The sequence below is a fragment of the Mustelus asterias genome, chromosome 9 (assembly GCF_964213995.1).
Source record: "Mustelus asterias chromosome 9, sMusAst1.hap1.1, whole genome shotgun sequence".
Taxonomy (NCBI): Eukaryota; Metazoa; Chordata; class Chondrichthyes; order Carcharhiniformes; family Triakidae; genus Mustelus; species Mustelus asterias.
The window spans coordinates 44,509,770-44,524,843 of record NC_135809.1 but is presented as its reverse complement, the minus strand read 5'-3'; the positions used below and the strand labels follow the sequence as shown (position 1 = coordinate 44,524,843).

The following is a 15,074-nucleotide window of genomic DNA, read 5'->3' as shown; positions in this document are numbered from 1 at the left end:
GAAAGATGCCCTGAACTTGCATCATTCTCTAGATTCTGTCCCATCTCCGTCATTCTAAATGAGGGTATTTGTGAACTGTATTAACAGTACGTGACCAGACAAGCTGTTTTTCAAGCTGGCCTTATTATGAATGCATGGCTGAGTTCTATGACTCACTAATCGGTTAGTTCAGGAGGCATCTGTTTCCTCAAGAAGACCTTCATACCCTGCTACCAGTTGAGGCTTATTCCACCACTGCAGAATTCAACCAGTGGTTGGCAAGGGAGCAACCACATAGGTAGCCCAAAACGCCGCTTCTTCTGAACCCCTCCCTATTCCGCGACCCCCCCCCACCCCCCCCCAACCACACACACACATACACATCTCACCCTCACTCATCTGTGGCCTGGGGAACCTTGCTGACCCTTGACTTTTACTGGATGCATTTCTGGAACCTTCCACCATTCCTGCTTGTGTCACCTATACAGCTTCTAGCCTCCCCATTTGAGGTGGGTGAGATCCCCTTCGCCAGGATTAAATATTGGCTTGTTCACTGACAACACCCATCTCTACTTCACCACTGCCTGTCTCAATCTCTGCACTGTCTCCAAATGAGCAGACCATTTATCTGACAGCCGAACAGTATTGGATGAGTAGAAATCTTCTCCAAGCATTGGAAATACTATGGTAATTGTCTTTGACCACCACTAAAAACTCCTGTCCCTAGCCATTACTTCATTCCTCTTTTTGTCTTCGGCTGAACCAGATTGTTTGCAACCTTGGTGTCAAATTTGACTCTGAGATGAGCTTCTGACCGTACTAAGTCTGCACAATCACTAAGTGTATATTTGCAGCTCTATACCATTGTCTAACTCCAACCCTCCCTCAGTTCATCTGCTTTTGAAACCACTTGTCCATGCCTTTACTACATCTAGACCTAACTATTCTAATACATTTCCAATCACCTTCTCACTTTTTACCCTCCACAAAACTGAGGTCACAAAATTCTGCTGCCTGATGTGTCCTTCCTCGTACAAAGCTTAATTCACCCATCACCCCTGTGCTCGCTGTTCTACATTGGCTCCCAATTAAGCAATGTCTTGGTTTTAAAATTCCCATCCTGGTTTTCAAATCTCTCCCTGACCTCACTCTCCCTGTCTCTTTAATGTCCTTCAGCTCTACAACTCTCCAAAGTATGCTTGCTCCTCCAATTCTGGCCTCTTCAACATCACCAATCTTAATTGCTCTACCATTTTCAGCCATGTATTCAGCTATCATGACCTTAATATCTCTTACCTAAACCACCTAAAACTCCCTTTTTGTTTTTAAGTTCTCTCCTTAAAGATTACCTTTTTGACCAAGCTTTTGGTCATCTGCCCAAATGTATCCATGCATGACTCAGTGTCAAATTATGTTTGACAAGACTCCTCTGAAATGTCTTGAAACGTTTTCTACGCTATATAAATTCACATTCCTTTCATTCAATTTTCAAGTGACAAAGCTGTCAGTTGTCATAGATTTATGGGTGGGATTTTCTGATCTCGTTCATCCCGCCCCACTGCCAGCGAGAATAGAGAATTTGGCACTCAGCCAAAACTCCATTCACTGCAGCGGCACCGGAGAATCCCAGCGGTGGATTATCGGAGGTTTCTGGCGATAATCCTCTACCAAGCAGCGTTTCAACAAATAATTGTCAGAGTAACACCAATATCAAATTATATCTTTCATCACCTGTCTCAGTTTTTAAACTTGCATCATAAGGCACACAAATATTCTTTTGCAAGTCAGAGATCAGTAAAATTGGTTCTTAGTGGGGAGGGACACACATACCTAATGAGCTGTAACACAGACCAGGAAACAGCCATCTCCCAGTTTTAATGTAAATGAATAGCTAAGGATTCTAATGACATTCCAAACTACTGGGATTTCATCATCATGCTCACAAGGTCATTTGAAACATTTCATTAGATTACAGCCCTGTAACTAACCCACTCACTGTCGTGCATGTTTTTGCCTATCACCACTGCACACAATTTGCAACAAATGCAGAAAAAATGTAAGCATATTTTATGGTTTTCATTTGGCCTTTGTACAATATTTAGAAGTACATTGAATTAATTCTCTCTCTGATCACTTCAGATCCAGGATAAAATATCGCAATGAGCAACCAGACATGGTTTATTCCACTGACTAGGAATTCTTAGTCTAAATTTAACTGATTGGGCAGATGGCCCTGACATCAGCAGGAAATGCACATTGCTGGCATGAACAACCAGCTGATGGGACATCCCCTTGAACTATATGGGCAGCAGCCAATGTGCCAAGACTGTCATCCTGTTAAGCACAGCAGAGCGAGGCCACCAGGAGCGGTGATTGCTGCCGAGTCAAGCAAAGGCCCTATGGCCTACAGAAGGTAGGCAAAATTTAACCACCTCCCCACCCCCACCCCACCCCCCAACCCCACACACACACGCACATGCGCACGCACGCACACAAGGAAATATCTTTAGAGGGCCCGTAATTGGGCCTTTATTTATGGAAGTTGGCTGCTCGCCATCTTCGCATGATATAGGCCGGGATTTTCAACAGTGATGGGAAATCACTTTAGGAGTCCCATTCACCATCCTTGCTGACCTACTTCATTTCCAGTTCTCCAAAAGTGACCATGAAGTTGTCAAGTTGTCATAAAAACTCAAATGGGCCTCTAATGTCCTTTAAAGAACAATTTACCCCATTTATTCTATATGCAATTCCAGTCCCAAACCAATGAGGTGCAAAGAACAATTCCCCAGTGGTGCTTGTAGAAAACTTACCATCGCCAGCTAGGGCAGGGGTTCGCAAATTATAGAGTCGTGGAGTCATACAGTACAGAGACGCCTTTTGGCCCATTGAGTCTCCCCCAAGTAAACTGCCCCGCATCTTCAGGGATCTATGGACAAGCACTCTCTGATCCTCTGAGCTTCCTAGTGTCCTGTTATTTATTGAGTACTCCTTGTCTTGTTACTCCTTCTAAAGTGCATCACCTCACACTTTTCAGGGTTAAATTCCATTTGCCACTGATCTGTGAATCTGATGAATTGGTCTATATCTTCATGCAACCTAAGACCTTCCTCATCACTATTAACCACCCTGCCAAACAACTTATTTATCAGCACCCACACCCCCACCCCTCCCACTTTCCTCACATTCTCATCTGTATTATATATACAAAATGAATAACAAGGGACTTAGCACTGATCCCTGTGGTACACCACTGGACACCGGTCTCCAGTCACACAAATAGCCTTCTACCACCACCCTCTGTCTCCTACTACGAAGTCAATTTTGGATCCATCTTGCCCAGCTTCTCTGGATCTCATGTGCAACTACCTTCTTTATCAGTCTCCTGTGTGGGACCTTGTCAAAGGTTTTGCTGAAATCCAGATAAACTACATCAGCTGCACTACCCTCATTTACACACCCGGTTACCTACTTTAAAAATTCAAATTTATTAGACATGTCCTCCCTCTGACAAAGCCATGCTGACTATCCCTGATCAAACCTTGCCTCTCCAGTGGAGATGAATTTTCTCCTTCAGAATTTTCTACAATAGTTTCACTATCACTGATGTGAGACTCTCTGGTCTGTAATTCCCTGGTTTATCTCTACCACCCTTTTGGGGTTTTTTCAAGAGACTAAGTATTGAGCTAAACTTTAGCTAACACAAAGACTTGTGACAACAGAATCATAGAACCATAGAATCTCTACGGTGCAGAAGGAGGCCATTTGGCCCCATTGAGTCTGCACCAACCACAATCCCACGCAGACCCTATCCTCGTAACCCCCACATATTTACCCTGCTAATCCCCCTGACAAGGGACAATTTAGCATGGCCAATCGACCTAGCCCGCACATCTTTGGAGTGTGGGAGGAAATCAGAGCACCCAGAGGAAACCCACACAGACACAGGGAGAATGTGCAAACTCCACCCAGACAGTGACCGGAGTCCAGAATTGAACCCGACTCCCTGGCGCTGTGAGGCAGCAGTGCTAATCACTGTGCCACCTAGTGAAAGGCATTCTTTATTGACCAACGTATGCTGGGAGACAAGTGTTGGGCATTCCAACACTTCTCTGAAGTTACATCACATTGGTAATATAATTATACAATTTCCAAAGGTCATTTTACATACCCACTGGCTCATCCCAGTCAAAACTGAACCAATCATCATTAGTACAGGTCAATCATTATTAGTAAATGTCATATACCTTGGCCAATTACATTCATCCTGACAGCATAGGAGCAGTGGTTCGAGTGATTTCTGACTCTCTTTCCCATGGCCACCTGTTGGTTGCTGCTGACCATCTTGTATAGTTTAATACTTTAAGCTGGCTGGGATCACTAGTTTCGTCCTTGGCTGATGAAATATTCTATTCATCTAGAGCCCATGCCAATAAGAGCTCTGCTTCTGTGAGTGTATTGTTCTAAAAAATGTGGTTCACTTTACTTGACTACTTTCCATGATGCCTTAGAACTCTGTGCCATTAGCCAAGATGTATGCTTTTTCAATAACAAACTTTTCTGAAATACATGTTTGAATTCTCTAACTGTGGTTATATGTGTTTCTCTGGAAACAGTACCTCTGTAAAATATATGTATAAGGCAGTCTGTGATTCTTATCCGAAGTTAATCCATTCTGTTTTAATAGTCTTTATCAGTGTTTTAGTCCCAGGATATTTTGAATCCCTCTAACACATCGTTCTTGGAAAATGGAATTTGGCGTCTGCCAAGACATTCGCATGGGTACTACGAATGGCCTCTGTCTCAAGTTTCAGATGAAGCATATTGAAATGAAAATGTTTCTAAATGCTTCAATAAATGTTATTAACACTGAAAGTAACCTTTCCCCAACCAACCTTGAGAAGCACCATTTCTCTATGCACTGGTTGTTTGGAAAGCATGATGTGGAGATGCCGGCGTTGGACTAGGGTAAACACAGTAAGAAGTCTCACAACACCAGGTTAAAGTCCAACAGGTTTATTTGGCAGCAAAAGCTACCAGCATGTTAATGTGCTCCTTGATGATATTAGGATTATAATCAATTATTGGGGTGTTTGCTTCTCATCTGGCTCAACCTTGCAAATATTTGAAGCTGGCAGTGGTTTATAATCATTACACCTATTATATATAGAAATTAGCATTTGGATGTACATTTCAGCAAAACTGTTTATGTGAACTTTGTTTGGAAGGGAAGAATCCTACCAATCTATCCACATAACTGAAATCCTTGATAAAAGCAAATTACTGCGGATGCTGGAATCTGAAACCAAAAGAGAAAATGCTGGAAAATCTCAGCAGGTCTGGCAGCATCTGTAAGGAGAGAAAAGAGCTGACGTTGACAAAGGGTCATCTGGACTCGAAACGTCAGCTCTTTTCTCTCCTTACAGATGCTGCCAGACCTGCTGAGATTTCCCAGCATTTTCTCTTTTGGTCATTGAAATCCTTGATCCCTAGAACCATTCTAATGTTTTCATCACCATCTCTAATGTCTTCTCAAAGTTCCTGAGGTGTGGTGCCCAAATAGTGCACACAACTCCCGTGGAGGCCAAATCAATATTTTATAAAAGTTTACCATAACTTGTTTGTTTTTATTCTCTTTATAGAACCCATGATTTTGTATTCCATATTAACCACTTTCTCAGTCTGCCCTGTAGCAGTGTTCAATAATTTGTGCACATTCACATCTGAGGTTTTTCTGCTGTTGCTCTCCCTTTGGAATTATATCATTTGTTTTACATTGCCTCTCCATGTACTTCTTGTCAAAATGCATCACTTCACACTCGTCTGCATTAAATTTCATCTGCTGTATGCTTTCCCATTCTACCACCCTGTCTGTGTCCTCTTCAAGTCTATCACTATCCTCCTCAAAGTTCACTAAACGTTGAAGTTGTTATCAATAAGTTTCAAATTGTGCCCTGCACAATCAAGTCTATTAACATAGATGAACAAAAGCAATGGTTCTCATTCTGACCTCTGGGGAACCCCACTACATACATTCCTCCAGTCTGAAAAACAATTGTTCATCACTACTTCTGTTTCTTGTCACTCAACTACTTTGTATCCAGGCTGCCACAAACCTTTTTATTCTATGGGCTTTAAATCTGCTGATGAACCTGTTAGGTGGCACTTCATCAAATGCCCTTAGAAGTTCATATATACCACATCAACCACAAAACTCTCATCAACCCTCACTGTCACCTCGTCAAAAACTCAGGCAACTTAAAGAAACACAATAATGGCGATTTTGCGCTCTGAATGTAAACAGTAACACGGGTGCAAATCCGGCGAGAGTTAAGAAACCAAGATTCAGCGAGATTTTGTTTCCCGATTTTCCCCAACCCTCACCAGCGGCATATCGAGATTCGCATCCACAAAGGGCAGGAACCTCATTTAAATACATTTGACTACATTTTAATGTTATTAATGCCACCTCCCCCCCCAACATGATCTCCCTGACTAAACATTCAAAGCTCGCTGATGTGACGTCAGCCCATGCTGAACACCATGCTCATGACGTACATCTAGGAACAGCTCCAGGAAACCTGTTGGAGATGCAGAGGCAGACAGGGGAACATTTGGCAGTGTTGCCTGAGGCTATGTACAGCTTCTGTGCCACATGTGTGCTATCAATTGCCCCTTGTAATTGTGGAAAACCAGCTGTGGAGCTGAATCCAATAGATTTGCTGCCACCAGCTGTGCCCGGCTCCTGGGCCTGTTGCTGCACCCGGCCCCTGGGCCTGTTGCTGCATCTAGTCCTAGGCCATCCTCTGCCAGTTCCATTTCTCCACCACTACTGCATCCAAATGCACTGGTTATTCAAAATCCATCCCATCTGCCTGAAGTGAACAGTGGAGAAAGGGCTGCTGAAGATCTGATCAACATACTCTTATTGGCCCTCCTTCCTGACCTGATAACTATAAACTAATGGGAAGCCCACTTCTGTGTATCGATCACACCCTGGCCTCCATCTACCCCACTGTGCCTACCTCCCTCCTCAACCTGCTCGTCATCTCTTCCAGCTCTCATTCATAGCGATATCTTCACACCACTGTGACACTGGAACTATAAGGCATGCTCCATCCTCTGACCTTCCGTCCATCACCCTTGACCCCTTCTGTGAACCTTGAGCTTTGAGCCATTAATAATTACAATTGATCAGCTTTGTCAATCCAGAGCTTCCCCAAGCACCCAGAATCCATCCCCCACACTCCATTTTTTTTATTCGTTCGTGGGAAATGGGCGTAGCTGGCTGGCCAGCATTTATTGCCCATCCCTAATTGCCCTTGAGAAGGTGGTGGTGAGCTACCTTCTTGAATCGCTGCAGTCCATGTGCTGTGGGTTGAACTACAATGCTGTTAGGGGGGGAATTCCAGGATTTTTGTCCAGAAACTGCGAAAGAATGGCATTATATTTCCAAGTCAGGATGGCGAGTGGCTTGGAGGGGAACTTGCAGGTGGTGGTGTTCCCATGTATCTGCTGCCCTTGTCCTTCTAGATGGAAGTGGTTGTGGGTTTAGAAGGTGCTGTCTAAAGATCTTTGGTGAATTGCTGCAGTCCAACTTGTAGATGGTACACACTGGTGCTACTGAGCGTTGGTGGTGGAGGGATTGAATGGCATCACATCTACAAACAATCAAGCAGGCTGCTTTTTCCTGGATGGTGTCAACCTTCTTGAGTGTTGTTGGAGCTTCACCCATCCAGGAAAGTGGGGAGTATTCCATCACACTCCCGACCTGTGCCTTGTAGATGGTGGATAGGCTTTGGGGAATCAGGAGGTGAGTTACCCGCCAAAGTATTCCTAGCCTCTGTCCTGCTCTTATAGCCATTGTGTTTATGTGGTGAGTCCAGTTGAGTTTCTGGTCAATTGTAACCCCAAAGATGTTGACAGTGATGATAACACCATTGAATGTCAAGGGGCGGTAGTTAGAGTGTCTCTTATTGATGATGGTCATTGACTGGCATTTGTGTAGCGTGAATGTTACTTGCCACTTGTCAGCCCAAGCCTGGATATTGTCCAGATCTTGTTGCATTTGAACATGGACTGATTCAGTATCTGAGGAGTTGTGAATGGTGCTGAACATTGTGCAATCATTGGCGAACATCCCCAATTCTGACCTTATGACAGAAGGAAGGTCATTGATGAAGCAGCTGAAGATTGTTGGGCCTAGGACACTACCCTGAGGGACTCTGCAGAGATGTCCCAGAGCTGAGATGACTGACCCTCCACGACCACCTTCCTATGTACCAGGCATGACTCCAACCAGTGGAGAATTGACGTCATCGACATGCCACAGCCATTATCCTCAACCTTGACTTTATCAATCTTGACCTTGACCTGCCCTCAGTTATCCTTGACTCTTTTAACCTCACCATTTGTCTGTCCTCACTCACCCTTGATTATTATGCTTCAGCCCCGCCCCCCATTAGAAGACATTCTTCTTCCCTCTGTTGTTCAGCTCTCTCCATCTAAGCCTAAGACCCTTCTTAGTACTGCCACAACCCAACCTCCCTTAGACAGCCATGTCCCAACTTCTCTAGAGAACCGCCAACCTCCCTTCCATGATGAGCATTGCCCTGACCCCCAGACAACAAGTTTAATGTAACAGCTCAGCCTCCTCTGGTCAGACTAATTTTCCCCTCTCACTCCAAATGCACCAGGAAGACTATCTCACCTGCTGCACACCAACCTTAACCAGTTATGACTCTGAAAGCATTTGCTTCTCATTTGCTGCTGATTTAATCACAATAATGCAACTAAATCTGGCGACCATGTGTTTTAATGACTATGCTTGACAGATTAATAATGCACTAAAAATGGGTTCCCACTGCTTGCCGTTGGGGACCAGGATCTGCCTTTCATCCACCACCAACTTAATTCCCAACTTTCATCCTGCTGTCAGGAAGCTGACATTTTGCCTCCTGAACAATTAAGTGCCTCCACCCACCTCATTTCCTGTCCCCAGCTAGATTTTGCACCAGAATTTGCCCCATTTTTCAAGATGGGTCCTCCTTTAGGCCCTTATAATTCCTTGGTTTATATGAAAGGCCAACTTGAGTGAATTGAAAGGTGTTCTACAATGCACTGTGCTGAAACTTTTCAAACAGAATATTTTGACTAAGTTTTATGTGTAACAAAAACTGAACAAAGAAAACCTTGGCTGTTTTGCAAGTAATTTTACATTTCCTTGCTGATCTTAAAAATGTAAATGAACCATTTTGTGATGTCCTTCAGATAAAATGACAGTGTGTAGGGAGCATTAAAAATATTGGTAAATGAAGAATGGGTGATGTTCCTCTGTTATGGGGAGGAATATTAAAAGGCAGTTAGTCATTAACTATGTCATTAAAAGTAGCAGATGGCCAAGGCTTATTAACCATTTTTAGTATCCTAACTGAGGGACATCCTGGCATTCAGAATCAAAGTAAGAAGTCTCACAACACCAGGTTAAAGTCCTACAGGTTTATTTGGTAGCAAATGCCACTAGCTTTCGGAGCGCTCGCTGCTCCTTCATCAGGTGAGTGACAAACCTGGTGTTGTGAGACTTCTTACTGTGTTTGTCCCAGTCCAACGCCGGCATCTCCACATCATGGCTACCATTGATTCAGAATCCAAGGCAGGAATTCTCCCAAAAAAATTCTAAGTGTCGAATTCGTGTGAAAACTGGAGTAATTCATGCTGGCTTTTTTCAGTGGGAGTTCAGAGAAGAATCTCCCACACTCTGTGCACTGTAGAGGCCACAGGTCATTGGGCCCAGCCATCCCATAGGCCCCACCCTCTTGGCATTGCCCCATGTCCAGTGAGCAGTGCTAAGGTGCTCCCTGGGCATTGGCACTTTGCCCCCTTGGGCAGTGCCGGGGCACAGGCTGGCAGTGCAAGGCAATGCCCAGAGGGCCCCCCTCCCACGGCCTGACCCTCTGGGGGGTCCTGATTGCTCCCCTTCACTCCAGCAGGGTCGGGCCGCTAGTTCCCCGTTAGTGGGGAGCTACAGTAAACCCTGCTGGAGTGAACCACTCTGGCAGGGGGGAGATGCTAGTGGGCCTGGAGACATCAGTCCCATAGCGTTTGCTCATAGCATTTAAATTGTATTTGAAATAATATTTAAATTACTTCCACGCCTTCCTGCCAATTTCCGGCACGGAGCAGACGTTACCAGAAATCCAGTGCTGGGAGACGCTGTTGGGGCAGGAACGCATGTACGAATCCCGCACATTGCCCGCCGCAAGGTTTTCCCGGCCCGCTGCGCTAAATAATTAGTGCAGCAGGGTGGGAGAATTGCAGCCAAAGCAGTTAAATACAATAATAGACAAAAGATCTAAGCCTGTTTCACTCCACATCCCAAAGGTTGTAGCAGTCATCCAAACCTTATTCATTCGTCATTTCCAGTAACAAAGTAACAATTGATTTCCTCCTCCCTCCTGCAAGAAAGACGTCTTTAAAAACTAAGGCAAATTTTGACAAAAGCTTCTCAAAACAAAATATATTTAACAAGTTGAATTGTCTGCTATCCCCCTCAGTAAACCACTCATTCTATGTAGCACAGCCTCTACTGTTTAACTCGTTATTTATAGCTCCCTGACTGTTAATGAAGTTTATCAAACATACTTTTTGGAGCATGCCTGTGGCATTTTTTTTATTTTAAAGACTTCCTTATACAGTGGGTCTGGTTTATATGATTTATTGCAAACCTAGTGGCTACTGTTTGAACAAGATGGGAGAAGGGCTGTATTGAATTTCTTAAGGTCAGTGGTTCATAATTTAAACCTTTCCTATTCATGTACCCTATTTTCTATCGGAAAGCAGAGGTCAGTGAAATGTACATTCTGGCTGCAACACATTGGTGTACTTAATGCTTCTTCTATATTTAAAATGGTTGAGTAATTCCAATTGATGCCAAGTTTATCCTATTTATAATGTCAGGTATCTTCAACAACAATGGAAAATGGCACATGTGCACTTATTTACGAGTGATTCTGTTGTGATTTTAAAGCTACTGTCAATACATGAGTCATGCACTTGATGAATGTTAAGATGAGGGAGGGTCTGTGTTAGGTTTAATGTCACAGCTTTAGATTTTAAAATGTGATTTTGGCACTAATAGGAATAATAGGAACATCCTATATTCTGTTGAACATGTGAAGGCATCCCACTTCATTGGAGGGTTATCAAAGAAAGTTTAACAATTGAATTGATATATTGTTGTCACATGTATTAGTATACAATGAAAAGTATTGTTTCTTGCGCATTATACAGACAAAGCATACGATTCATAGATTACTAAGGGACAAGGAAAGGAGCGCGTGCGGAATATCATGTTGCAGTTACCGACTGGGTGAAGAGAAAGATCAGCTTAATGTGTGATAGCATTGTGGTGAACCATAGATGGTTACCACTATGGGTACTTGTACAAATGTTACTCTTGTTACTGTTGGGGTTAGGGTTGGGGTGTTCCACCTGTTATCATTGTTTATGTGGTACACTCCGTTCGGCTCCGCCTTCTTACAGGAGTATAAAGGTCACTGCTACTTCCTAGTAGCCCTTAGTCTGGGATAGTATTGTTAAGTAGTGTGCTCCAATCTTGTTGTGAATAAAAGCCTTTATTCCCGGGTACGTCCTAGCCTCCCGTGTGAATCAATCGCGCATCAAGCATATTATGAGATATTAGGGCAGATAATGAAAGGCCTGGTTAAAAATGTCAGTTTTAAGGAGCAGTTTAAAAGGGAAAAGAGAGTTGGAGAAGCAGAGAGGTTTAGGGTGGGAATTTCATGACCACCAATAATGGAATAATTAAAATCGGTACCTTTTGCCACAAGTACAAGGAGCAACACCCAAGCTAAGAATCTGGATCCGCCGTGCAGAATAAATGGGTCATGAGGTCATGTGGAACTATACGCCGCTCCTTCACTGTCACTATGGCAAATTCCTGGACATCCTCTCCTAACAGCACTGTGGGTGTACTGACACCACATGGACAGCAGCGGTTCAAGAAGGCGGTTCACCTCCACCTTCTCAAGGGTAATTAGCAACGGGCAATAAAAACTGGCCTTGTCAGTGATGCTCACATTCCATAAAAAAAGGAATCTTTGATTTTGGAGATGGAGATTAGTAAATTCGTTTTGACAGCTGTTGGTCAGAACTTTTATAAACTTTTTCTAAACAAAGCTATTAGAAAAGCAACAACTTTACAGCAGACCGGCCTCAATATTAACACCCCCATGTCAGGCAGGAAGTCAAGGAGGGATAAACACTTAAAAATGCAATTTCACCACGCCTGCTGCAATTTTAATTAATATATTTAAGTCAGGCTCCTGCAGTGCAGTTGGGAGTCTAATTTAAATTTAACAGCTGCAGGCAGGTTTTCACAGGGCTGGGGGAAAGCTGGGAACAAAATGGAGATTGAAGCTGCCAGCTTCCAAAAGGTAAGTGCCTTTTATCACTTACCCCGCCACAGCGCTCCCCACTACCCCCGGCCCACACCCCAGTCCACAATCCCCTCCTGATCACCAGAGAGGCAATCCCCAGTGATCCTCGGTTGCAGCCACCCTTTGCTAGTTTTTGTGCCCAGCAGCTGGGCCAGCCTGTTAATTTGTCTGGCTGCTGGGTGGGAAATGGAAAGGAAAGAAATGATCATTCTGCTGTTAAATTTAGCAGAACCTCAACGTCCCAACCTCGTCAGCTTTGCTCCTAGTACACCACCACACCCACCCAACCTTCATGGAAATGCTGGGGCCCAGTTGTTCCTTCCTCGATTTCAGAATTTCTATATGTACTGCTTTTACTTGGCCAATAACAATGTTCTGAAAATAGCCTGCTAAAGTTTTTGCTGCTGAACATAGTCTGTAAGAATCTGCCCCACAAAGTTCAGTTCATAAACTTCTTTCCCAACAGAGATTAGATCAGGAATAATATTTGAGAATATGTACAATATAGCTTATTGTCAACAGAGGATTTATTATTGTGTTTTGATGTATGTTGGGACCCTTTCCTGCAATGTGGGACACTTTGTATCTTGTTCAAAACCAGGATCTTCACAATGGCGTCACTCAATTTTGTTCATAACTGTACTGCTGCTATGAATAAAGCAGCCACAGCATAGCCTACATTGCACCCTTTTCCAATTGTCTTGCCTCAAGGCTGTGACTAACGCAGGGACACCATTCCATGGACAGCGACAAACCTGCAGCATCTTTCCCCAAGTGACTATTCTCTGTGCAAAGCAATTAGGCTGTTTGGGGGAGGGGAAACCCTTTCCACCCTGACATTCATGCTAATGTGTTTTCCATTAGATGGTGTTAGGTCATGATCGGAACTGGGAACCTTGGTTGAATTATTTCCCCTCAGAAGCAACTGAGAGAAAATTGTAGAATTCTCACTATCACTTTGTTTGAGGTCAGTTTCTTTTAAATATAGAAATTCCTTGCTCTGTACGACAAAGGTGTTATTAGCCACAAAGCTTAATTTTATATTTAGAAAACAGCACCTTCATAAATTTTTTAAAAAGCACGAAAGTTACACCAGTTCAACTACAGAAGTTTCCATAGCACCAGTGACATATGTCCAAATTACTGGGCTGATAGGAAATTTGTAGAATCCTGTTATTTAACCATATAATACATGAGTGCAAAACATGTTCTGTCTAGAGTTCAGTGCATGTTTTGTCAAACTGCTAGTTGGGGTAGCAGGGTTTAATGTCAAGAACTGGATCACATTTTAACTTCAGAATTGAATGTATTTAGGACAATTGCTTCCATTTCTTTGTTCTGGACTGGAATTGTTAGTCCCTTGAGCAGACTATTTGACAACAATGTATATCGGTGCAAAATAGTTTGTTTGAAAATTAGGGATTGATTTTTTTAAAAATTGAAATAGATTTTTATTTAGTTTGGCTTCAAAACCTACACTATAATGATCAGGGTTCCATGGATGCAAATGGTGTCGTGGGTGCAAAATCCCTCAAGAAGCCAAAAGCAAGAATCTCCCTCCCTCCCTCCCCCCCCCCCCCCCCCCCCCCCCCCCCGCCCCCCTCGCCATCCCCCATTGGCATAATGAGGTTCTTACCCAGGAAGGTTGGTAATCACATTTAAATACATTTAAATCTCATTAGCAGGCCTCCCTGCTGTACCGTCCCACCCACATTGGGATTTCCCCCCTCGCCGATGTGACATCACGTCAGTACAACAGATCAGGAGCAATGGGAATCAGGTAAAGGGGACGCACAGGTATGCACAGCCCCCAAGAAGGAGAGGGGCATGACCAGGCACTACCTCCTGGAAACCCGACATTGCCAGTGAAGGGGGAGGGAGCTCCCTTGCGACACGCCTCTATCATTTTTCCCAAGGTGTTGGAAAACATGGCGAGAAAAGCCAGCTGTGCAACCAGCGTGCTGTACACCCACTTTTCTCACCTGAGCCAACACTGAAGTGAATCATAGAATCCCTACAGTGCCGAAGGAGGCCATTCGTCCCATCGAGTCTGCACTGACCACAATCCCACCCTTGCCCTATTCCTGTAACTCCACATATTTACCCTGCTAATCCTGACACTAGGGTCAATTTAGCATGGCCAATCAACCTAATCTGCACATCTTTGCAGTGTGGGAGGAAACTGGAGCACCCGGAAGAAACCCACGCAGACACGGGGAGAACATGCAAACTCCACACAGACAGTGACCCGAGGCCAGAATCGAACCCTGGGTCCTGGCACTGTGAGGCAGCAGTGCTAACCACTGTGCCGCCCACTTAAAAAAATACCCAGAAAATTCCAGCCAAAATTTATTTAGGGGAAATATATCAAATATGTCATCACAAAAAAATGATCAAGATGTGTCACAGAAATTATAAATTCCTAAGTCTCCCTTTAGATAGCAGGACAGGCACCATATGGGCATGATTATCTGGTCCCGCACGGTATTGCACAGATTGCCCTGGGGCCGGAGAATCGTGGAGCTGGGGTCATAAGCATGTTTAGCTCTGGAAAAGACCCCGTTTTGGGGATTCTAGAAATTTTTTGGGAGAATTCCACCTGTAAATTCAACATATTTATTTTCCATTCAATTAGAG

The 15,074-nt window shown here is 43.9% G+C and overlaps 1 protein-coding gene across 4 annotated transcripts in view; it reads left to right on the top strand.

Moving 5' to 3' along the window:
* LOC144498658 (FYVE, RhoGEF and PH domain-containing protein 4-like) overlaps positions 1-15,074 on the top strand; it is a 270,760-nt gene that overhangs the window by 97,377 nt on the left and 158,309 nt on the right. The window contains exon 1 of one of the 4 annotated variants that reach the window (XM_078220107.1): positions 2,297-2,392. The exons of 2 other annotated variants lie outside the window; for them this stretch is intronic. The gene's annotated coding sequence lies outside the window, so the exon portion shown is untranslated. Of the gene's footprint in view, positions 1-2,296; positions 2,393-15,074 lie in introns of those variants that run through there. One more of the 4 variants, XM_078220108.1, reaches the window with a different exon arrangement.